Below are 26,138 nucleotides of genomic sequence, written 5' to 3' on the forward strand. Positions count from 1 at the left end.
CAGGAAGGCAGGAAGGAAGGAAGGAAAAAAGTTAGTATATGTTCTGTTGATCCTGAAGAAAATTTGTGCTACTTCTGGAATTATATCACTCATTCAAGTTCCTGAAGAAGGGAAGGGGGAAAGGAGAGGGATGAGCCATTCACTCACAAGTTATTACAATCAATATACCAGCATTAATAATCCTGTTAAACTGCCTGACTGATAAGACAGGCAGAATTTCCGCAATCCTGCCTTTAATGAATTATTTACATCTTTACCATAGGCACCCATAATAAAAGAGAAAATATAAAAGTTAAAAAACATTTCAAAATGATTTCTCCAGAAAGAAATACAAGTGTTGTAGCATATAATGTTCTGTTACTTGATAAAATACAACTGTATAAGGATGATTCAGAAATATGTTTCATGTGGTGGGAATGGTACAAGTGCCATTTCTTCAGATTTAATCCCTCCAGTTAATTATTATTCCTCCTTATGTAAAAGATTAACATGCCTGGAAAAGCTCCAGTGTAGAAGATGCCATTAAGATACAATCCAGTGGCAACAGAGAGAAAGAAGTGATTAATATGATTGTTGTTTTTTTGTTTTACATTCTTGATTCAATTCTGTGAAGACTCAGCAAACAAACCAACATGGACCCCACAGTATTTAATTTGGAGTTTTTTTGGATTTGTGGCAAGACTACATAAAACCCTTACATCAGCTTTTCTAGTGTGTGATAAGAAGGCTGAAAAAAGAATTTAAAAAGGAATGTGTTTTAAAGTTGCTGCTTTTGAACATATAAATATATGGGGTTCTGGCAGTATTCAGAAATGGAAAACACATCAAATTTAGAAATTTGACATAAATGCACAAAAAAATAGCAAAGAAAACATTCTTTCCCTATTACTGTTTTGAAATGGACTAGCTGAATTTACCGGAATCTCACCAGAGTGGAGGGTGGCCTACATCACATAGAAAGAATACATCTAAAGGTGAAAAATCCGTCTTTGCCTTTCTGTGATATCTTCAACAACATGGCTTTAGCTTCAAAAATGCAACCTACTTTCTCCCAGATTCCTATTAAGATCAAAAGCCTGAAATGAAAAGCACTCCCATTCACATCAACTAAATTTTCCTATATTTATATTAATGGTATTAAATCAGGATGTGACCTTTTGAATAAAGCCCCTGGAGTCTGAGCCATGCAGACTGCAGATTTTGTTGTCAAAAATAGATTCAGATGGCACAAATCTACTTACTGATCTCTGCCACCCAAATATACAATCCCTGAATTCCCCATGTATGGATGCCAGTTGCTGCTGGTCGAAGCTTCATTAGCATTTCTACCACAAACATCTTTTCAGCAGATTTGAGACCAGCTATTAAAACATCCTTCCAGCTAAAACCAGGAAATTTTAAGTATTAAGTTCTATTCAAATATAATTTCATTTAACAGAAAAATGCGGTGAAAACAGAAAGGATTATTAGAGCAGATTAATAGATTACTGCAAACACATCATCACTGACAGAATTTACGCTGATGGCTTGGCTCTGGGTACCAAAAGCTACCTGTGACAGTAGCAGTGCTGCCACAGGCCAGATTTTAAGGGGAGGGACTAGAACTTCTTCCTTATGAACAGTAGCTCAACACAGCCAGAAATTAAAATAGTGCACAAGGGAAAAGCCTGAATTTGAGAAAATTAAAAGGGCAGCATGCAGAAAACAGAGCCCAATATTTCAGCAGGTATTTACTAGCATGTGACTGGAATGCAATCTAGCAATGTTGTATGTTCTTAAAAACTGCTTCAGTGATCCAATTCCTCAACGGACAAATCTCTGCCCCTACCACAGCTCTAGAAAATATGAGAAGACCCCTCTAATCTGTGCTCTGTTGTGTGATGACACAGGCACAGCACTGGTTTCAGATCTGGCAAAGCACTGAATTCCTGGTAGATGCCAGACACGTCCACAGTCCCCCACAGGCGCTGAAGCAGGAGAGCCACAGCTTCTCCTGCCCTCAGGCACCACATCCCCAGGACATCCCCAACTGGACATCCTAAGCTGAGCCCAGCTACCCCATGCTGGCTTGGGATAAAGTACCAGTTACCCTAAGCATTCCCCATTCTTTTTCAACCACTGTCACATGTTGGTATCATTTTGTGAAATTTCAAAAGGAATTAAACCCCAATTGCTGTTTCTTTCCTCCTGGGATTCATTGCTGTGAGCCACCTTACATTTATACTGAAAACAAAAGCTAGTGGTTCCTTCATTGGTTTAAATGTGTGGCACCACCAGACACCCCTTTTGTCTAGGCTAAAACCTCTTACGAGCTACTTACAGTACTGCAAAGTAGCTGTTTTGACCCTTATTTTATAAATTCACACATTAATTCTTCGTCTTATGCTGCTTTATTAGCTCCAGCATTTTGCTCAAACCTACTTAAAGCTCACCTCTTCCTCCCGTCCTCCTGCTGAGACTTCGGCAGGGGTGTAAGGCAGTGTTTGTGCTGAGGCTGTACAGCCCCGCTATAGAACCCAGCTCAGTGACACTGACAACAATCAGCTTACATTTTTCAGGCATTCCAAAACATCAAATTCAGCAAAAAGAGTGATAGCAGAGATACCACCGTAAGCTTTCAGAAACAGATGCAATCAAACAAACATTGTGTTCCAAAGCAAGCAAGAATCTGGCATGGACTGCAATTCCCCACCAAAAGAGAGGCATATCACTTACTTGTGCTTGAGCAGAGACTCACACATTTTTTCTTACTTGCTTAAGTTGTAAGACAAGTAAAAAGAAGGAAGAGCAGCTCCTGCTGCCGCTTTCATTTCATGGGTTAAATGCCATGTTCACAGGAAGTGACCTCCCCCAGCTCACTTCCGACCACCACTGCGGTTGGTGAGTCAAAGCATATAAACGTGGCAAATGCCCATGGAGGAGCTGTGCTAAGCACAAGTCACATGAGATTACTGCTGGCTTTGACTTTCAAACCATCTGAAATGCGATACAAAGGATGTGGATGGTTTAGAAGCCTGAATCTTCTGAAATAGAAAAGAGAAAGCTAGATTACGGAATCATAGATCCTCAGAATGGTTTGGGGCAGAGGGCACTTTAAACAAAAACTATCTTGTTCCAATCCCTTTCCATTAGACCAGGTTGCTCAGAGTCCTATCCAGCCTGGTCTTGGATGCTTCTGGGTATGGAACAGCCAGAGCTTCTCGGAGCAACCTGTGCCAGGACTTCACCAACCTCAAAAAGAATCTCTTCCTAACATCCAACCTAAACCTAAGCTCTTTTAGTTTGAAGTCATTCGCCCTTGTTCTATCACTACATATCCTTGTAAAAAATCCATCTCCAGCTCTCTTGTAGGCCTCCTTCATATTTTTATAGAGTTTTTTAATTAAATATAGTTTGACATTAATGCAAGAACAGTCAGTAACAGTAGTAACATGTCATGGAAACCAACAAAAACACAGTTCTCAGCATGCAAACTCTCAGTCTGCTTCACAGCCTAAGAAGGGAAATGAGGGACCACAAAAGTGACAATAAGTGCAATTCTGCCAGCATGGGATGGAGCTTGCTCAAAGATTTACATCAAATGTCTTGAAGATGTTCAAAGATTCTTCTCCTATCCTGCTCTCCCATCAGAATCTCCATGGGAAATGATAAAGGATGAAGCAAAATCTAAAATTTTTGAATGAATGCTGCATTTCAGGGCAGACTCCATCTTCGAGGAGACACAGAGGGGCTGCTGCTTGAACTCTTACAAAAAACCCAAACGTGACAAACCCTAACAAATTGCTCAGTCTGAGCAGGGCTGCCAGAAATTTGGTCTATTCAGTTCATCTCACCCCACCACGGAAACACAGACACAAAAAAAGTTTTTTGTGAAAGAAGCACATTGTTGAAATTAACAAACTTGTGCATGCAAAGCACAAGAAAGTACCAAAAGCTTCCCTAGACCTATAACACTAGTATTTGGGAATTTGGGATTTGGTGTACCTTTATCCTGCTCTGACTAATTTTAACTGCCTTAGGTGAGAATGCTTGCTCTAACAGATGTTTCATAGCTTCTCAAGTGTCACTACTGAACATCATTTTCATTGTATCTTCCATAAATCTGGATCACAATACCCCGCCTTTATTCTCATTAGATTTTCCTATGGTACATTCCTGCAAGCTAATCCAAATAAAGGCTGTGCTTTACCAGCACTAGCACACCCCTTACATCTCATCATCTGAATCACAGCAGGCATATTCCAGAGGAGTTTTCAGCTCTGACTTCTGTTCTCCTCGAACAGGTTTTTACATACAAAGAGTAAAAACCTCTTTTACACACTCATTTGAGTGCAGTCTCTGTATCTGTCATTGCATTCTTGTTTTTATTGCCCTATCCAGAACAGCACATAACCCAGGTACCTGTGCAAAGCTTTTCCAACACTTCTCTGCCTCTGGGACATTTCATACTTGATCCTGCAGCAAGGGATTTCTCCACAACTGCTTTAAAGGAAGCACTACAGAATTTTCATTACTCTTTTAATCTGGTATACTTTCAATTGAAGAATTAGCTTTTCAAGAGAAGTACATCAGCCCTTTCCTCTCAACAATAAAGCACACTCCTTGTCCCACTCAATGCTCCCTAGACAGGGTACTACAGTACAGTCCTCATTTTCTATCTTGCATGTAAATAAAAAAACTTCACACTGCAGACCCTCATTTCTCCAGCTAGAAACACTCCTGGCACTGTTAGTTCTACATGAAGCAGGAATGCAGTGTCAGTACAGGCTCTCTGGCCCCCCACCATTGCAGGGGCAGCTTGGGCACTAGGGCTTTTCTCTTAGATATGGGTTAGCTGGCAAACTGCTATTGAAAACTGGTTATAAAAGTGATTCTTAAGTGTTTACTTTACATTTATATAATTACAATGGTCAGGAGAAGATTTCTGAGTGACATAAATGAGAAGCATCCACATCGAATTCTTTATTGCAGCACTAGTTAACACAAATGTGTGAACCAAATTCCTGACAAAATCTTCATACTTACTCAATTACAAGGTAAAGAAAGACAAAATTACAAGCACATCTCAGAAATCCTGCTGCTATAAAGTCATTACATACAATTTTACACTGGGGCAAGGAAAAAAAAAAAAAACAGACAAAAAAAATCAAGCAGGCACTCTACTGTTAGGTGTTTTATGTTGCTCTGAGTGCAGCTGGCCACTACATCCCCCACAGACAGCACAAAGCAAGGATCCTTCCAAGGCCAGTCAAATATGCCCCATAATTTCTACCATAGTGGCAATGATACCATCTCTTGAGACATAATACAGAATCAACTCAAGTTGCCACTGAGTTGCCACAGAGAAAAATTAAACTCTTTTCCAGAACAAAAAATCAGAATCTGTCACTAACTGTATGGAAGGTCATCTTTCCTTAGTTAAGAAGGAAAGTGGTATTTCTTATTTTATTTTTATTTTGTAGCAGGCTGCCAAGAAAATTCTGTCCAAAAAATGAGTGAAGGGGAAAACCACATCAGCTGAATGGGAAGGAGGGCCAGCTTCCAACCCTAGGGATTCCAAGGGGGCCTGAGGAGTGGAAGCAACAACCAGAAAAGCCATACTGAGAACAGAATAAATTCACTCAAAAGGAAAATGAGAAAGAAAAAGCACCACAGAATATATTCTCCTCCAAGACTAAAAACAGGCACAATAAAGCCTCAAAACAAAAATATTTTTCTTTCCTGTATGAAACAGGATGTGGTACTGCAGTTAGCAAGAACTTACCTTCGGCTCCTGGGGTTATTGGTACAAAGTTAAAAAAAAAAGTCTTGTGTTTGTACTGACTGTGTTTTGAGTCCTCTGTTAACACACACACAGACTGAGGACATGCAGTCTGCTGCTCAGCCCCAGCCTCCCTTCAGCCACAGCAGTCAGCCCCAAATTACAGGGCTGCACTGAAACCTCTCTGTAAGAGGGCACCTGGCTCATCCAGCTGCCACTCCAGGGACGAGTCCAGCCTGAGGATCTCCTGCAGAGAAGGAGGGACTGTGGTGAAGCAGCTCCTCCTTGTGCATCACTGTTATCAAAGCTCTACATGGACCAAAGTCCCAAGAGTGGAAAACTCCACATGTAATTATTTCTTTGCTAATAAACTTCTAAGTGATTATAATCTAAACTCTGCTGGAGAGTAGATGAGGATTAATGGATTTTGTGGGGGCTTGGGAGATTTTTTTAAGTAGTCATGTGGTTTAACACAAATGTTGTAATTTCTAGATCTATGTCTGCAGTGCTGCTGAGCGTGATAATGAACTACACAGTAAATGTCCCGAACCAATGTCAACGTTGTGTGCTTCTCCACAGTATCACAGGATCACAGAATGGTTAAGATTGAAAAAGATTTCTAAGAGCACCAGGTTGAACCATCAATCTCCCCATCATCTGCATGTTCTCCACTAAACTATGTCCCCCACGTGTCACCTCTACACATTTTTTTGAACATTTTTGAACACTTCCACTTTTTGAGCACTCCACCACTGTCCTGGGAAGCCTGTGCTGGGCTTGACCTCCTTTTCAGTGACAAAAATTTCCCTAATATCCAACCTAAACTTCCCCTGGCACAACTTGAGGCTGTTTCACCTTGTCCTGTCACTTGCTACACGGGAGAAGAGACTGACACCCACCGAAGTGGCCACGCTCAAGTTCTTCCATGCTATTCTGTGACAAACTTGTACCAAAGTTATTCTTTCAGATTTTGTTTATATTTGAATCCCTTTGGAGAGTATCAGTTTGGCCTTAGGTTTTGTCTCTCAGTTGACTTGGACACAGATGCCCATCAGTAACTTTTGCATTAGCATTTCTGTCATATCTCAGAATTTGCCATATCTTTACAGATCTGGTCCCTGAAACTTTGGCATTATGATTTCAAACCTCCAGTGACATTCCCGTACAGGAAACAGACAAGGCACACGGGAAACAGGTTTCCAATTTGAAAAAAACATGTTTATTATCTTTGTCTAGGGCTGGACACTATTCATTGGTAAGCAAATTCCTGCATTTAGCCATAGTCTTCTCAGTGTTTACATTTGGCCTGCTCTTCATATTGACATACAGAGAATGGATGTTAGGGGATACTGAACATCAAATCCCCATAAATGAAGGCAGTTACAAACTTTTATGATCTAACAAAATATAACAAAGAGGCTGTGAAAATCTCATTCTTCTGGAGGAAACATTTAGCTGATTTTCCCCCTCAAATGAGGAAATGGTTTAATTAGGCAAAAATGATCATCACAGTTACTTTCTGTGACACAAGATCAAAGGTAGAAGAGAAAAACCCCTGAGACTCCTCCATCTAGTAAGAAAAGCAGGTTAGATGACATAAAAAGACTGAGGCATAAAGAGTGACAAAGAAAAGGAGAAGGAGCCTGGGGTAGGTGTCAGCCTGGTTGACATTGAAGGAGACAAAAGCCCTGCCAGAATGCTGCACACAACAGGAGATTCAGCCATCACATGGGACTGTCAAACACTGTTCCTCTACTAGAGAAAATGGAGGTAAGAAGGGATGACCAGTCAGACTCATTTCTTTGGTGCACACAAGTCTTGTCTTACTTTTGTGTGATGAAATGCAAAGCAACTTGTTTAACTTCAGCAGTAGATTTCAAGACTTAATTCCTGCATTGGCCAAGGTGCAGATGCCAAGGTCCAGATATCAAAGTCCATCTTAGGTTGTTGCATGTGCCTAATTTAGAAGGGAAAAGGGGAATTGGTTTTCATTCATATATTTCATTATAACTAACATGAAACCCAGAATTCATTAATTTGAAAGACCGTGTTTTGTTTTGATTTTTTCTTTTGCAAAAGGATTCATTGAAGATGGAAGATAAATGGGCCTTTCTCTAATTTTTTCCTGAGTTCAGGATTGAATATTGGGCAGATAACATGCACAGAGTAAAAATAAAGTAAGCACTTGTAACAGGCTAGAACTCTCTCAAAGGAAGTTCTAGTTATAGTGAAGTATTTCTGACCATAATTTTACCCTCATTGTTCTTATTCTAGCCAGGTGAGCATAAGCAAGGGCATTTCTCTGACTTACAGGACAAGTCGCACACACCACCACTTTTCAGTCTTTCAGCATCAGCATTTTAACGTATCTTTTCCTCCTCCTGCCTCTTTCCCATTCAAACTCACTTTGCATCTCATGTTTCTGGTAATTAACTTGGTTTAGCTCTGGTCTCCAGATTTAGTCTGGCTGCTTCCTCCATGACACAGGGATGCTTACCCACGGACAACTCCTGGTCTCCCAGAAGGGAACACCCCATACCAAACTGATCTCTCTACAGTGTCCCCAGAGATCAGCCAAAGGCAGCTGAGCATGAGGTGCAGTGTGTAGCTGCAACTATAAATGCATTTTCACCACGGATTTTCAAAGATGAAGCTATCATTTTGCCTGACAGCCTCAGAGCCCTCACTGATGTCAGATGTCTATACCACCTCTAAGATGCCCACACTGGATGAGCCTCCTGTAAGATGCACAAACCAGATCCTGGTGAAGGGATGCAGACAGAATCTTTATTCAGAATTCCTGAGGCTTTCCTCTTAGATGAGCACAGGTTTGTTTTTTTTTTTTCTTTTTCCCCTGACAAGTAAAAGGTTTTTCATTATGATGAAAGAGTCCCAATTAATAATTACACTGATTTCTGATTTTGCAAATCAATGAACTATTTCAGCCTAATAATATACCCACAACTTCACATCTGTACTACTTAAACACAGGAATTGCAATACCAAAGCGATCCATTACTGTGAAAACCTAAAGAGATTTATTCTACAAACAAATTACTGCAGTCAAAGCCATCTCAATTTGTTCCTTTCAGGTTACCTGCAGCTGTGTGATTTACTGTCTTTGGGATTCTCTCCCAAGAACAAAGAGAAAGATGGCAGATCTCCAATTCCCAGAGTTGCAGGAAGAGTTTCTCTGTTCTCCGAACAGAGAAAAGCATTACACTGCCCACCTTCCAGTGATTTAAAAGACAAAATGATGAGAAACAGCCCAGTCAAGTCCTATGAGCAAATTCCAGCCTTCATTCAAAACCATGTCAAAAAATGCTTTGTGTGCTTTGTTTCTTCTCTTACTGAAAGCTTACTAAATTATTCCTAATGACAAAAGCAGCATGCAAGGATCTCTCTTTCTGCTCAGCAGATGTGCCTGTGCATCTTCTTAATGCTACACATTGCAATGTGTAAGATCTTATTTAACCAGCAAGATGAGTAAAAATTACCCTCCACTTAAGATTTAATGACAATATAATTCATCTCTAACAGTGTCCCAACCAACTCTCTTTCTCTTTATAATCCTGAATTGTTTCATTAGTTTTAGTAAACCAATAATTAGCCTTTGCTGATTTAAAAGTCTATTTAGGTACTAAATAAAAGCAGGTAAGTGAAAAGTAGCTCAAAACTGAGCTCAGGTTCTTTGCTACAGAAGCAAGCTTTGCAGGGCAGGTCTAGCTTTTCTGTGTGATCACAAAGTGCTGTCACTCCACACTGCAGAAATTAAGAAAATACAACTTCATTATTGAAACACACAAGGAGTATTTTTACACTATTTTGACAGCAGAGCTGCATGTTTCAAAATCCAGAACAATTTCAAAATAATCACTAGAAGAAGACATATTTCAGCTCTCAGTGTGGCTCAGTAACATTCTACTTGAAGTTGAGAGCTTTGATAGAAAATGGCCAAGCCACAGATTCTTTGAGTTTGGAAGGAACTTGTGGAGATCACCCAGTCCATCCCCTCTGCTCAAAGCAGGGCCACTCAGAGTAGGCTGCTGGTTTGACTAGGTCAATCACACATATTACAATGTGACATGTATAATATTTTTTGTCCCATTTAAAACAAATGTAACAAAATAATAATGTAAATTACCAATAAATAACGTTCTCAAATATTGACTCCTATATGGAGAAAAGGACACAGAATAAAACTGAATAAATCAGTCAGATTTCTGACTGATAATCTGAACATGGGCAGCAATGAGAAGCAAGCAGGTCGCTGTGGTGCCTCGGCTGTGGACTGGGTGATTGAGTGCCACGTGGGCTCACAAAAGCACAGTCGCAGTTTGGAAGAGCCTTTAAGAGCCTGGACAGCACTGAGAGGCTAACAGCAAAAGCATCCCTAGTCCTGTGCCTCTTTCTCATATCTATACTTCCAACAAAGCAATCCCACACAATGACTGCAAATCCAGCGCAAGAAAATGCCACTGTGAGTCTCTACTTTTTGGAGACTTGGAGCAGCCTATGACATTGACCAAAGGTCCACACTACACTGCACTGATTTCTCAGCTGACTAGAGAACACCATCTTTACCCTTCTCTGCGGCCTCAGGCTCTGCAGCCTGCTCCTCCAGAGACCTGCACACCCAGGTTATCCCAGAGCCACTCCTGAGGTCAAACTCCACATCTCTTCCAGCTCTGAGGGGACACACAACCACGTTCTGTACATTGCAGATGGAGGAACCAAGAGCAAAGAGCACTCTTTCACTTGCATGACCATCTCCTTCTCTTAGATGAATGCTTCCTCACTCTGTGATCCACAGTCTCTAAGATCCAAAGTGAGAGCAAGAAAAAGAACCTGGGAAAGGTTAAAGGTGTCCATGGGAACAGCACACAGATAAATAAAGTGGAAGAGACTGAAAACCACTGAACCAGCTCCAGTATTTTGGATCCCAGTCACAGGACAGGATAAAGTATCTTTTATTTCAGCCTGACAAGCTCCAAAGAAAGTAACACCAGATCAAAGGCCTGTAATACAGAGTACAGAGAAAAACTGGAGTAAAAGGAATTAGTATTAGTTTTCTCAACAAAACTTCAGTTAATTAATTATATCTATAGCAGCTATTCCATCTCTCCAGTTATCTACAATTGCACTTTCATCCAATCCATAGCCAGTACAACATGAAAACAAAGGACATTTTTCAAGAACCCTAGTTATCATTTGGGACATAACTTATAAATCACAAAAAATAAAATCCGAGTGAATGACTGCTAAATTTTCATTCTAAAGAAAAAAAACCCCACAATCTCAAAACTGAATTTCAAATCTGCCAGAAATTACTTTAAAATAATTTTTTAAAATAAATAATTTTTTTAAAGCTGGACAAGAACAGGCAACAATTTCAGAATCAGATCATTAACCCAAAATATGCATTCAAATTATTATTGTGAAAATAGTACACATTCTGCCTTGCTTAGGTGATAGCTTTCAATTCTGAAGTTAACTTAGAGTGTGGTCTATCATTACATAAAATATAACAGGCAACTAGCATTTTCCAATATGTATGCATAGCTAACGTGGATAATTATAATCTATGTCACTTGCACAGGATAGCTGAATGTTTGTGTTTAAAATTATATTGCATAAAACAGCACATACTGCATGGCAGTCATGTTTCAATAAATTACTGGTTTCTCTATAATTTCTGCAACGTTACTCCATATTATTCTTTCACTATTGCAGAAATCTCCATGCATAAAATGTATGTTTGTTGGCAAAGCTGCATTATTAAGAAAGGATGACTGGAGGGATTTAAAAATAAAAGTCAATAGAGAAATTTAGATGCTATTATGAAAAATGCAAAGAATTTTCACTGTACAAGAAAAACAGTAAAAGAAAATCACTACAAGATTATTTCAGATAATAAATGACTCTTGTAATGAATTTACAATCTTGAGCTCCTACAATAATTGACAGTGAAAGCGTAATTTAGTAATAACATCATAATCCTATCAGTTGCTTAGAACGGGTTATGGATAAATAATTTTTGTTTGGTTGGAGTTTCTTCAGATCTATTATGGCATATTGGCCCCAGAGAGCTTTAACTACTGCCAACTTCACAAGGAGAGGAACAAGACACCTTTCAGAGCAATATCTTTACATGTAAAGTGAGGATCTGAGTTGGCATCCATCAATAAAGAACAAAACAGTAACATTAATACAACTCCCAATTGCCTAGGACACTTCCTGATTCCTTTTGCAGCATGCTGGTGTCAGCAAACACCACTGAGCCCTCCATAGCCCTTCCAAAAAAGAAAACCAAAAACCAGCAAACACATGCATACACGAATTGCAATAAGGCCTGATTATGCCCTGGCCACCCTGCTCCACTCTGGGAATGATTGACTCACCCCAGCTCACGGACTGCCATTGATCACGACACTGTGGGGCACAGTCCTTAGCCACACTCCCCTGCGGCAGCTGGGTCAGCTTCTGCACATGATGGGCAGGCCCCTTAAAACACTGTGATGATTGTCACCACACAAAGTTACTGCTCAAAAGGCACCTTAAGCCACATTATCCTAGCTCACAAATAAACTGAGGCCAATTCAGAGATGCTTAGAGCTCAGATGTCATCCCTCCACATTCAAATCTGGCATTCATAAATGTCTGCACCAGCCATGTCTCCCCACCTGCGCTGCTCAAGGAGGACAGCTCTCCTCAGAGAAGCCAAACAGGATTGCTGCAGTTCTGGCAATTTCTAAGTTAGGCCAGGTGCACAGCCTGTCGGGCACATCCTATCGTGCACAGACCGGCACACAGTCCTGCTGCTCCCCCACCCTCACTCCATACCACACCACTGTGCTGTGGGGCCATTCCTCTTCTGTGTTCCCTGCAAACACTCCACAGAGACACACTCAGAGGGACCAACCCTGAGCTCCAGTGCCTACTGGCTAAAGCTGTGTTCTCAAAATGGAACACTTTGATCAGTTTCTGTGAGGTACTGTGGCAAAGGAAAAATCAGACTGTCAAGCAAAATAGTTGCTTCAAGATGGTTTTTAACTGAAAAGCCCATTTGCACTAATGGTCAGGAAGAATCAGGTATTTTGCTCCCTGCAGAGTTATAGAATCACAGAATGGTTTAGGTTGGAGGGGACCTTGAACTGTGTCTTGTTCCAACATCTGTCATGGGCAAGGACATCTTCCACTAGACTAGGTTGGCCAGAGCCCCATCCAATCTGGCCTTGTGAAAAAAAAACCAAAATAAAACTAGAAGCAAGTTGAAAATCCTAGGTAATCTCTCCAATTTTCTGGTCACAGACCCAAGAGTGTCTTCTTTCTTACCATAGTGAACCTCCTCTTCCTGCCCAGATATTTGAATGCAACTCCTACAGCACTCCCAAACCCAATATCTACAAAGAACATTCTTGGACCAAACAGATCCCTCTTCCTCTCAGAGCAGCCAGTTTGGAATTCTCAGATGCACAAAAAGGCAACATCCCCTGCAACAGATATATGTTCAGAAAGGCATAGAGCACAAGGTGCACTCTACTGAGGATACTATATTCATCTTATACTAATCTTCTACAAGGAGATACATTTGATAATAGGAATGTGTGACTGGGTTAGTATAACAAACATTAAGTGCATCAACCTCCAGTTCTTTTTGCACTTAATAAAAGTGGCTACCCAATACATGTTGTAGCAGTCTTACAATTCTGTACCTGTAATTTAAAAACATTAAATAACATTAGAATGCCAGAGTGTATAGCATACACAAAGCATAGGCAGTTTTCAGAATAAGTGACCCAACCAGGGATGTTGTCCAAATATTTCAGTTTAGTGACCTCATCTGATGATGGAATTACAACAGCTATATTACAGTTCCATGAAAGAATTCATTCTAGCTATGAAAACTATACAAATTTCTTAATATCAAGTAAAATTCAATTTATCACACATTCTAAACTATTATACACTAGGGGTCCTCCTTCTTCTGTACAGTAAGATATGCTTTATTTCAAAACATTTTAAGAATTAAAAATATAATAGTTATATACAAGCCATAACAATATATTGGCTTCTTTGACTAAAGAACCTAAATTGTAATAACTTTTAACAGCATAAAGTTCCAATTCACTCAGCAATCTATTAGAAATACACATGATAATGTTAAAACTACTGGGTTTTGACATTTGAAAATAAAATTTAAACAAACAAATTGTTACATTTGATTGTTTAATCACCTGAAAGTGACAAAGGCTCCAAGCAGTTCTGGTGTTCAAAGAGGATGCAAACAGGCCTTTTAAAAGTCACCACCATCTGGGCATCAGGGACAGCAGGCAGGAGTTGCCTCACTCCCCAGGGACATACACACAGTGTAAGCTCATCATTACCATTCTTATGCAGATCACACCATGGATCTTCAATGACATTTTACAGACAGATAAGACTAAAAAGTCCTGCCCTTAGGAACCAAAGCCTTGGAGGACAGGGCAAAGCCTGCATACCACACTTTTCAAACTGGAACTATCCATGTCAGTGGGAAGTGATTTATGGGTCAGAGCCCAGCAAAAAGTCAGTAAGACATTGAATTTTGTAACCGTTTCCTCAGAAAAGACTACAAATGAATTACCTGAAGATTAAAGGTAATCTTCAAAATGTCTGCGATTACTAGGAAGTCAGCTCCGACTAGTGCTGCAGGACATGATGAAAGACACAAGTAATGGTTCTAGAAAGCCCATTTAGAGACTTACTGAACATCCCACATCTTGCAAAGCAACAGCAGTGCAACTAAGAACATAAACACAACAGAAACTACAATTACAAAGTCAAAGTCTGGTGCTACTACTCGACAAGAAGATATTCCCCAATCCATTACCAACATAAACCCCCCTGGCTGTCAGTAATGTTCTGTATTTCTCCAGTCTCAGTCCTCCATGACCTAAATATTCACTGATTAATACTTCTGTGTATTTAACTCTTTGAGGGCCCTTCATATTTTTCCATCCAGGCTGGTCAGAAGAAACACAAGAGCACTGGGCAGCTCCTTTGGAAGGGAAACTCAACACCTGGTAAGACCAGCACACTGGCACCACGAGCATTCCATGTTTTGTATCTACTGTCATTCTGCTTCTCATAGCAGTACTTTCCATTTTAACAAACCAGACCAAACACCCAATTGCAGAAAGAAATGGTAAATCCTGGGCTAAAGGACAGAATTTTACACAGGTGCAAGATACATGTGGTGGGACTAATGGTGCGGTTTAATACTACCCGTAGCGTCCTCCTACTGAAAGAGTCTTCCTGCCCTGCTCCCCCAACCACAGGCATTACATTATTCTTACTTGGAAGGTTTTGACCCAGCTCAGAACTGATTGAACTGATCCCATACACAGGGCAGTGGTGTGAAAGCTGCACTCAGGATGGAAGCCAGTAAAATCACAGGCAGCAGAAATAGGAATTGGGCTTGGAGGCATCTTCTACAGTGGAACTGCAAGCAGGGCTGCTGTTGTAACAGGTCCTACACTCTGCAGAACCCTGGGAATGACATGGTTTACTGCAACTCAACTGGCCAGCAAACAGAAACACTTCATCTCAGTTATTATTACCTAATGGCATGGAAAAAAAATATATCAAAACCTCTTGTTCTGCAACAAAATACTTTTTCACTGGGAATCAGAAGTATTGAAAGAAGTATTCGAAAACTGATACCATTTTTTCCTCTTAAAAGCAAAGTCACCTTTACAAGGAAAATAACTCTAGTTTGATCTTTCCACCTTCTCAGATCATAGCATTTTTGCCACTCATTCACTAAATAAAACCCAAGTTAAAGCAGTTTGTCTTTCATAACCAAAGAGGTCAAGACCTTGAGCCTTTTCAGTGAAGTGTGTTTTATAGACATCTACAATTTTTGTGGCAAGGGTTTTTCATTGCCATATCACATTTACAGGGGAAATTAAACTTCAGCTGATCCCATGCTTAAGTGAAAAGGCTGAGTTTTGGTTTCCTGTTGGAACTTGCATATGCAAAAACTTCTTTTTTTTTTTGGGGGGGGGGGGGCAAGGCAAAGAACAATAGCTCTAAAAAAACCAAGATTCAGTTTTAACACTGAATTGTGAATTTATACACTATGATGAAGTCTTCCCTTTTTTTGAAGGGGTGGTAAGTGGGACCCAGTAAGTGGGAAAGAATTTTCAAACTTTGGATGTAGTTCTTCATGGCAGTCCATACATCCACACTCTCCATGTACTAGGAAGGGACAAGAAGCAGGATTGAAGTGCAAGTTAGTGCCAGTCTCTGATACACAGCAAAACCAGGTTGTTCCTAATAAAATACTGCAAATTAATTTAATCCTATTTTGTAGGACTGAAACCAAGACTTTTCTTTCCCCACTTAGAAATGAAAAAAAATTATAAGAAAAAATAAGTACAGATGCCTTGATTTCAGGTGACTGTCATTGAGCTCTTAGAGCACTACTGCTGAGAGCAGGTGGAGTAAAAAGCATCATTTTCATCCTCAGAATCCTAAAGTACCAAGACTGCTGTAATGGCATCACCAGTGTCACTCTGCCCTATCCCCACCGGATTTTCATATGTTAGAGCTATTTCTTTTGGTGTTGATTTCCTTACAGCATCAAGCTTGACTCTAACCCTAGAAGTAAGAAGAGGTTTATTTTGTTGTTTGCAGTTGGAGATTTTTGGCAGGGAAAGGAAGGGTGGGTTTATGTTTGTTTTGTTTATTAGCTACTCCTAAATCTGGGACTTTCAAGTTTTTGCCTCTAATATTATGTAACTGTAAGAATCTTGAAAGCAAGGTATGTAACCACAGAAGTCTATATAACAAACTCCACCAGTCTCTCGCTCTTACTTGTTTTTTCTCATAACAGATTTATCTCATTATTTGAGCCTCTAGCTCAAAAGAAATCTTTTCTCAGAAATGTGAGATGGATTTCTGAAGGACTAAATTTTCCTCACATTTTCTATATTCAAAATTATAACATCAGGTAACTTCAAGAAAAAGGGAAATTAGGCTACATCACACAGACATACTGCTCTTCAAAGGAGATAATCCTACCCAGATGTAGAAAATTTCTTTTCAGCATTACTTGAAAATTTTGCTCCAGCTTAAGACAGAACTCAACATTTTTCCAAATTAAAAAAGTCATTTTATTATTCATTTGGCATCAAAGGAAACATTAGATTAATGGGTGTCAAGAGGAAAATGTGTGGTTCTTCACATTCTCATGTTGAGATGTAGTGTAATAATACAAGGTGAAAGTCACTGTCATGTTGTACTTACTTTTCAGTTGCCCCAATACTGAAACATACAGCTCTGCCACAAGGGCAAGTAAATCCATACATTCTCAGAAAACGTCACATACCTACTTTCTCTCCAAGTTTAGATAGGCACAAGTGACAACTGCAATGACTTTACTTTCGTTTACCCAAATTACCATGGCTTTTTTCCATCAAGTATGATGATAACTGAGAAGCATGTAATTACCTTCCTCTGCTGACACTGAAACACCACCTCCACAGAACATCTAGTACATTATTCCACCAAATTCACTATCAATTACATAGGTTGCTGCTACAAGTATGAAACAAACACCTCTCCAACCCTAGTAACCCTGCCAGGAGGGAGCAGAAGATAGCACCAGGGAGATATCTATAGGTAAGATGTCTCCTCCCCAAAGTAAATACTCTTCTAGAAGATTCCTAAGCTGGATCACCCTAAAATATTAACCACAAAACAGGCACATCTAGTTCCACACACGTGCCCATAGCTGTGCAGTGGAGACCAGAAATCAAACTCCACAACTCCCCATCAAAGCCTTTTACTGTGCTGACACCACTGCCTTCCCTGCACACCCTCTCTAACGTGGGGAGTCTTTCATTCCCTTCTGAACAGTGCCAGGGCTTCAGGAGAGCTCAGAATGCCCTGTATGGTCCAACTTCTCACAGTCTGTGTTCACCACTCCAAAATCTGTAAGTGGTGATGGAGAAAGGAACTGAACACAAACCTTACTCCCCTTGGGCCGCATTACTTCACTATGTCCCAACAAGTGCAGAGGAACAGCCAGCAATATATCTCACAAAACCCTCTTCTTCCCTGAGAGCTACACTCAGCATCCCTTAGCAAAGGAGGGTAGAAGAACTGTTTGTTTCTTGACCACGGTCAGTCCCTTTTATTGCTGTCCCCGAGAGCTTGCCCCTAACTCCAGGCACTCTTGTACAAAGATTCTCTTACACCTTAGCTTGCACATAACTTTCAGGAATCTCCAGGCTCTGGGTCCTACATGGGAGCACCAGACAGGAATCCTCAGGACCATGGAAAAGCTCATCAGAAGTTTTCAGATCTGCAACACCAAAACTGCAGTAAAGGCAGACCCTTAACTCCTGCTGAAGGTGCTCATGTCCTTGTTTAGATCCTACCTTAATTATACCGCAAACTGAATAACACATTGGACTGAGCCAAAAAAGCCCTGCAGAAATAATTTACTTTAAGAGCTGGATATCATTGAAAGTCCTGTACCAACAGGAGCTGTAAGATACTCTCTCAAACAGCTTAGGGAATGCCCAAATAACAAATATTAAACAACAACAACAAAAAAACAAAACAGCATAAGCATGGAGAGAAGTCTGATCCAGGTCCCCATGTTGTCATGGTGACTTCCCAGTCATTTATGTACTTCAGACACATTTAGAAAAAGGCTATATTTTCACCCCTCCCTGCCAAATAATGTAAGAATGGAAAAAAAACCCTGCTAGCTTGTCCCAAGCCAACCAAATTGCAACCAAATCCTTTGATCAGGCAGCACCCCTGAAATATTTTAACCAATACTTTTCCTGCACTGTGGATCAGATACTCAGACAACACGGAATACATAAGCAGAAAATTCTAATTAATAATGCATCCAATCCCTTTATCATACAAGACTCAGAACACACTTGAACCAGACAGGTTTCTGCTTTCAGATTATTAAAAAAATAATTACTTACAATATAATTTAATTCATCCCCCATTTGCAGACACTGTTTGCAAGCAATTGGTTTTCTTTTACCAAGTACTATGTGTTCCACATGCCGCTGTTATCATACAGAGCAATCAAACAGTCTTAGCCGGTTCAAAAAGCATAAAATCCTCTCAACATTTACATGCAAATACTGCATAAATATGGATTAAAAAAAGCAAAAAATCAATACAGCTCATTATGGCGCTGTACAGAAAGAGCAAATGTTTTACTACCAGTACTAAATTGCTCACACTCAGCAAGCACTGCCCAACACTGCCAAACCCCCCCACTTCTACACCAGGAAAAGGCTAATGCATAACACAGTCGAGGAGGAGGCATCTAGTAAGACACCATTTTCTACATCATACCTGAAAAAGCATTACAGACTCCACAAGAAAGCGCTATTTGAACAGATCACAGCATGCACACTTACCGGCAGCTCGCCAGCCCAGCCTGGCCAGCCATCTGCCCTTGCCTGCCACCTCCCAGCATTCAGGAAATCACTGCATTTGCTTCACAGACAGACCATTCTGATGACCGTCACCCTCCCCATTAATCAATTAATGAAGCAAGACTTTTCCTTACTAAGCAATGTACGGACACTAAGCCACTTGAAGGTTGCCTGTTCCTTCCTGCTGCAGGGCCTCCCAAATAAAAATTGCCCAGCCAAATTCAGGCTTTTGCTTTTTTTTATATTCATTCAAAGCTGTAGGAATACACTCAGCCCTTGACAATGCCAGCTTGCATGATGAAAGAGCAAAAGTAGTTTTGAGGCTGCAGAATGCCTTCTGTGGGTTACCATGGAAATAAATGTGGGAAGGGGAGGGGGCTTCACTGATGGCAATTGCTGCTACTCGGTGGAGATGTTCTAAAGCCAGACTGCGTGGGAGTGTAGTCCAGGAGAAGAAAATGTATTTTACTATTACTACTATAATTTTATCTGCACTTCCTTTCATTTGCACCAGATTTCACATAGTTGAAAAGCATGAAACTTCCCTGAGATGCTGAGGGGATGCTGGTTGAAACAAGTGCGGTGTAAGATGCCTCCAATGAGGAGCTGAAGAAACTTTATTTACATATTGGAATTTACACAGATAGGAATTAATGCTCAATCGCAATTAAAACTTGATTGACAAAGATGAACATGTTGCAGAGCTGAGGATGTAGCAAGGAGGACTAGTTTCACAAAGGCCTGATAAGAAGCATCACTTTATCATGAAACTACAAGGTAGCCTTTCCTTTACAAAAAATTCTCGGATATAGTATGAGACAGATCACCTCAAGGATCTTGTCCCTTGTGAAACTGAGAAAAGTTCATCAACAAAAGCAGGGTGGACACTGTGGCACACTGCTCCACAGTGCTCCTCCATGAGATCCTGACTCACACCATCCCACCCTTCCCCTCCTTGTGTCTTGTCAGGGTCCCCACGGAAAGTCAACCAAAATAATCCATGGGAGGTGGAAGTCTGGCACCAAAATCCCAGTGAGAACAGCCATTACGATTTCATCAATATATTCATTATATTTTATACAAATTTAATTAGTTTTTTTAGGATATTATTAGTAGTATTTTTTAGATATTAAGGAAATTTCTTTCATTGAAACAAAATGGCTAAACATTAGAACAGGCAAACCAGAGCAGTGGTGGAGTCATTGTCCCTGGAAGTGTTCAAAAAACAAGCAAACATGATGCTTGGTGACATGGTTTACGGGCCATCATAGGATTCAGTCAAATGTTAGACTTGATGATCTTGGAGGTCTTTTCCAACCTCAGAAAGAGGTAAGAGCTGCTCACTACAGTGACATTAACACATTGCTCCAACCAAAGTGCAATACTCACTGTCTAATATTTGCCACACAACAAAGCAACTTCCACAGTCATCAGCTTACCACTGATTATTACCAATGTAATTTAATTTTGCACATCAAAAAATTCTCCAAGCACTGTCTCTCTCTGAACACACAGAAAACGTTTTTTAACAGTAGTTAATTAATAGAGAGCTCCACCTTGGCACACTAGCCAGACCTCCTCCTTCCTCAGCCTCTCTGCAGAGGATACCAAGAAGCCTGCACCAACACAAAGACCACTTTGATTTGCAAGAACAGCAGCTAAAGGCAATCCACTTCAAAATCCACCGTTTATTTACTTGTCAATTCCAATGGGCTTGTTTAGAAACTTAAGCCAAAAAGAGAGGAGGTAAGGAAGTTGTGGGCCATATAAAAAGACAGAGTAAAGCCGGGGTGGAGATACTGTGAGAGCAATTACAAGCCAGCTGGGCACAAGGCTGGAAAAAACCTGTCAGGCTTTGGAGTTTCTTCTGAAAACCCCAGTGCTGGCTGTTCCACAGCTGCTCTAGCCAGCCCCCACGCGCTGCCTGCTCCCTGGAGCTCCCTCATCTCTCCAGTCCCATGTCAGAGAAAAGGAGACACCACTGAGGCCCCAAGAGAAGTGGCTGATATTGTCTACCAAAGTGGGACCAGGGGAGAACTGGTTTGAGAAGTAACCTAGGCTAGGTCCCTTTCTGACTCCTCTCTCACTTGCAGCAATTTCTGTCCCAGTCTGAATTCAGAGAAAGAAAAAAAATATGAAAACATGGTTTTTGCAACATGTCACAGCAGTAAGATGAACTAGTACATTACATTTACACATATAAAATCCCTAGAACACACACTGCCGGGACCTGAGGAAGGCAGGAGCAAACAGTCCAACCCATCATTTCCACCTGTGTTCCTCCTCAGCCAAATACAAGTTCAACATTTCTTTACAAGACCACAAACCAAAAACCCTAATACAAATAAAACACAAATCTGATTTTATGGTATCACAATAAAAATCAGTTTTGCTGATCACACCTGACCCAGATCACACCTGACCCAGATCACACAGTACAACTCTCCATGCTTTCCCAAGTTCCTCCAGGCGGCCTCGCCATCATGTCTTTATAGCTGCCAAGAGCAAAATTTCACTCACAGCAAAATCTCACTTCATACGCAAAGTCAAGGAAGAGCAGAATTAAATCTGCCAATGCAAGCCCAGCAAAGTGCTATAAAATGCTAGCTACTACACACAAGCAATGGAGAAAGGCTGAAAGGGCTTAAAAATCCAAACAGCCGGAAACCAGAGCAAGCCAAAAGCACAGAGCAGCTCTGCAGGGCTCACCTGGCATGGGTTACGTGTTTCTAGCCACATTGCCTCACACCATGCCAGCTTTCCACTGTGCCCCTCTCCCAGCTCCAGCAGGCACCGAGCGGTGCAGGATGGGGCTAGTCCAGAGCAGCTCATGTCCACTGTCCAGCTGTCATCCTGGTGCTTCTGCCCGCTTGTCTCCTCTCTAGGAACCAGTCTATCTGGCTAACAGACTTTAGGGAAAAACAGAAAGGAAAAGGAAAAAAACATTTGCTTAGCTCCTTAGCCCTTCTGTTGACCAGTCTGAAATGAGCCCGAGCAGGAAGAAGGGACAGAAAGCACAATGCATAAACCTCACTTACTCAGGAAACAAGATTAAAAGCCACACCATCAACTACCAGGGAAGATCAACAAGACCAGGGAGCAGCTCAGATTGATTATTCTTTTCTTTAAAAGGCACCTGCTAGGGAGAGACAAAGGTATACAGTGAGGCTGAGCAGAAGGCCAAGAAATTGCAGGGAGAGCATATATTGATTATTAAAAGTCAAGAATATATTGATTTTTATGCGCATCATACATACCCAGGTATGTCTTGGAAAGGGCAGCCAGGAGATTTCTTTGAAGCCACCCTGAACAAACAAAAAAGCATCACTGTTTTAGACTTTCTAACAGCTAAATAGCAACAGACTGACCGGCCAACATTTCTGTGATTATGTGGCTAAAACCTTTGTGCTCCAGGAACATACACATCATAAAAATCATACCTCGTCTCCTAATAACAAGGCAAGGTATCAGATGTGCAAAGCTGAGGGGAAAAACAGACTTTAGTCTTTTATTGCAAAAAAATAAACAGAACAAAACTGACAAATGATTGGCTATTCATTATTACATGATCCTCCTGTAATCTTATTGAAGCTTTTTATCAGAACACTGCATGTGCAAAGAAATGAAGAGTTGATCTCATGGGTGGTGGTAGCTTTTAGATGACTGATAACCTCTTATTGGAAGAACAGACATAAAATTACAAAAAAAACCCCAAAACCAAAAAGGAGACATTGTTAAGGATAAACTACCATTTCAAATAATGTACCCAGAAAAACAGGGAACAAGTTGATAGCTATTATTTGTTTACCTTATTTTTTGTGTTCTGACAACTACATTCATCTGCCAATGAAACAAAGGAGAAGTCAGCTTGCCTAACTCCAACATCTGATGCAGACACTTGCATTGCTGTATATTCCTACTTTCACTAGTTGCATGCACCAAAGTTAAACAAAAAACCAAACTAAGAATATGCAATAAATCTCTCAAGCCACAGTGGAGCAAGACAAACAAAAGAGCTTTTTTTTTTTTTTTTTTTTTTTTTGAGTGGAATAATATCTTTTAAATAATCAACAAAAATACATACAATTACTGATCTGTCTAAGAGCTGCACAAGTGCATCATGTTATCTGGTTCCCAAATAACACCGCTAAAGGTGAAATGGTACACCAGCCCATGGAAATGTAAATTTACAGAGGTCCCAGTTACATCCGAGGACACACTGTGGTTTGCAATATGTATTTTTATAATTTTCTCCTGTGCAGAGCTAACTGGTTAGAAAGGCAGAACGCTCAGGGTACTTTTGTGAGCCGCACAGGTTTGCCATATATTTCAACCTAGTCCAAGTCACCTGAAAGGAAACAGAAGTGATTTTTTAAAAGATGACTTTTCACAATTCTCCTTGAGTTTTCAACATTTTAACACCATCTCTGCTAACACCCAGCATTTCCTTCTCATATGGCAGCAGAAAAATTCCTCATATGCACCAATAACACATATAGGTGCTACCCTACAGACCCTGGCTGCTATAAATAGCAATTTTAAAAAGCTATATGATACAGTGCTCGTTAATTATTATTTCCCCTGCATGTGCAATCACTACAGGGGCACTGCAACTTTAAAGCTTGATCATTCCGATCCACTAGGAGTTACCTTAAAGGCATTAAGACAGCAAGGGGATTTTATCACTGTTCTGTTGCAAGAGCAGCTTTTGAAAACCAAATAACTTTTGAGAAAATAGAAATAGTTCTGCTGTCAATCACTTCTGCTGCCAAAATATATTCCTTTAAGAACCCAATATCTTTGCTCTTTTAGTCTTAAACAAACTAAACAGGAATTTTTGCCTTGGTCATACAAATTTCTGAAACTTATTTTAGAAACTCCCTGCATTAAGGCCTGCAGTAAAAATAAAGAGAGAGGTTTAAATCACTTACATGGTCTAAATGGTGCCAAAAAAAGGTGAAACACCCAAATAACTTCACCTACTTAAACTGGGTAATTTTTCTACTAGAACAACCAAAACAAATACTCCTCAATAAAGCTAGAAAATGGGTCTTCAGACACCTTTGATCCAGCCATTTCATACCACATCTTCAATAAGTGCATTAAATTTCATTGTTCTAATAATAGGCTATAATTGCTATTATCATCACTGACAACAGACAGGCAGTGCTGACCATTTCTTTAAGCACAAACACTTCTGAGTTTCATCCTGGAGCTGTGTGTCCCCAGAGTGTTTTGCTCTGGAATCACACCAGGAGAAAACCCAGAACTGAGCCAGCATGAAGTGGGGAACAGGGGGAGCTGGAAGTTCAACTCAATGGAATCTGTCAAACAAGTATGAGAGGTATGAAGTGCCTTTTTCAACTTTCATTTTATTTTCATAGTCAGAAAATGCTTTGAAAGTAAATAGAACTTATTTGTATGAGGTCACTGATGGGAGCGTATTTTTCTTCCACAACATTTGGAAAAGAGGAACCAGACTTGAAAGCAGAAACTATAAACTATGACATGCACATTTATTCACAGTTGACTTTGCAAGTTCCAGTTTGGTTTTTATCAGGACAAAATCTCATGGTCTCATTTCCTTCAGTTTACAGTGAACTTCATTATTAAAACACGAGGTTTAAAATAGACCATGACTTCACCCAGAAAACAAAGGTAGTCTTTGTGCAAGGGGAACAACAGTTGTATGCTCTGAATGGTGCATAACACCACACAGCTTTAGTAAGAGCATGAGCCAAGCCAATTATTCTTAATTTTTTGTATGTAATTCTTAATTTTCAATACCTGTATATACGCATCCATACACTATACATATATATATGTACTCATATACACCTTGACAACCACTCCTTTTAATAATTTCAAACTTAAGGAAACATAGTTTGCTAATGTTACAGTAATTGTTCATGATTAATTTTATGTATCATCTCTTTAAGAAAAATATTAATATAAATCTATCCATAAATAACATCACTGAACAATTTTCTTCCCAAAATCCCTATCACTGCTCCCATAGCAGACAGCACACAAGAGCAGCACTCTGTGCTCAGGTCTGTGACATACTGAAGTGACCAGAGAGGAGCATGAATCTCTGCAATTAGCTGAATACGTGCGAATGCAAAATGAAGCAACTTGCCGTCTGCATTTCCAGGGATTTCACAGTCTTTTGGAAGCTCAGGGATGTGGAACATCAGGGCTTGCTCTTGGTGAGAGCCCTTTGATAGCAGCTTGTTGGACCACTGGCTGTTTCTAATTTTATTATTCCTACAAAGGCACACAACAATCCCAAAAGAAAGCAGAACCCATCAAGATAGGCACTGTACAAATACTTACTAAAAACAGGCTTTGTTCACAGTTCAATCAAATAATGCTTTAAAATGGAAGAAATTAAAAAAAAAAAAAAAAAAAAAAAAAAAGAGTTAAGTGTTGCCAAGGTTTCACAGCAGGAACAGAAGTGTAGCACGGACTCCTGGCCAGTGTCCTAGCCAGCTCCTGGGCCAGGGCTAACTCCCTTCAGCACTGGTTAGCGAGCTGGTAGTATTGTTTCAAATAAAAAGAAGTAAATAGGAACCTTTGTTCTCCCACCCCACAAAGTAAATAACTGAAGTATATGTATTCTTGGTGCACACAACTCCTCCACATGGGGGAGGCTGGGGAATTCTTGTGGGAATCCCCTACTACAACACTGGCAGAACATCACTGGCACTACAGTAAGCAAATCTGTACATTAGTCACAGCCCTATGCAAACAGCATGCACAATTCTGCAGGAAAAAAAATAAAAGGGAAGAAGCACAGAGAGACTGACACCATGCAGAGAAGTTAGTATCGTTTCATGCAAGAAGCAGTAAAAAGAAGAGAGTAGTATCCCATATTGATTCAGTTGCACTGAGCAGTAAGAGTATTTGAAAGAAAT

The 26,138-nt window shown here is 40.2% G+C and overlaps 1 protein-coding gene across 1 annotated transcript in view; it reads right to left on the reverse strand.

The window, feature by feature from the left end:
* Window positions 1-26,138, reverse strand: part of FGD3 (FYVE, RhoGEF and PH domain containing 3) — a 95,055-nt gene that overhangs the window by 46,208 nt on the left and 22,709 nt on the right.

Source organism: Melozone crissalis, unplaced genomic scaffold, assembly GCF_028551555.1.
Source record: "Melozone crissalis strain CALT ecotype California unplaced genomic scaffold, PUWL_Pcris_2 ptg000029l_1, whole genome shotgun sequence".
Classification (NCBI taxonomy): Eukaryota; Metazoa; Chordata; class Aves; order Passeriformes; family Passerellidae; genus Melozone; species Melozone crissalis.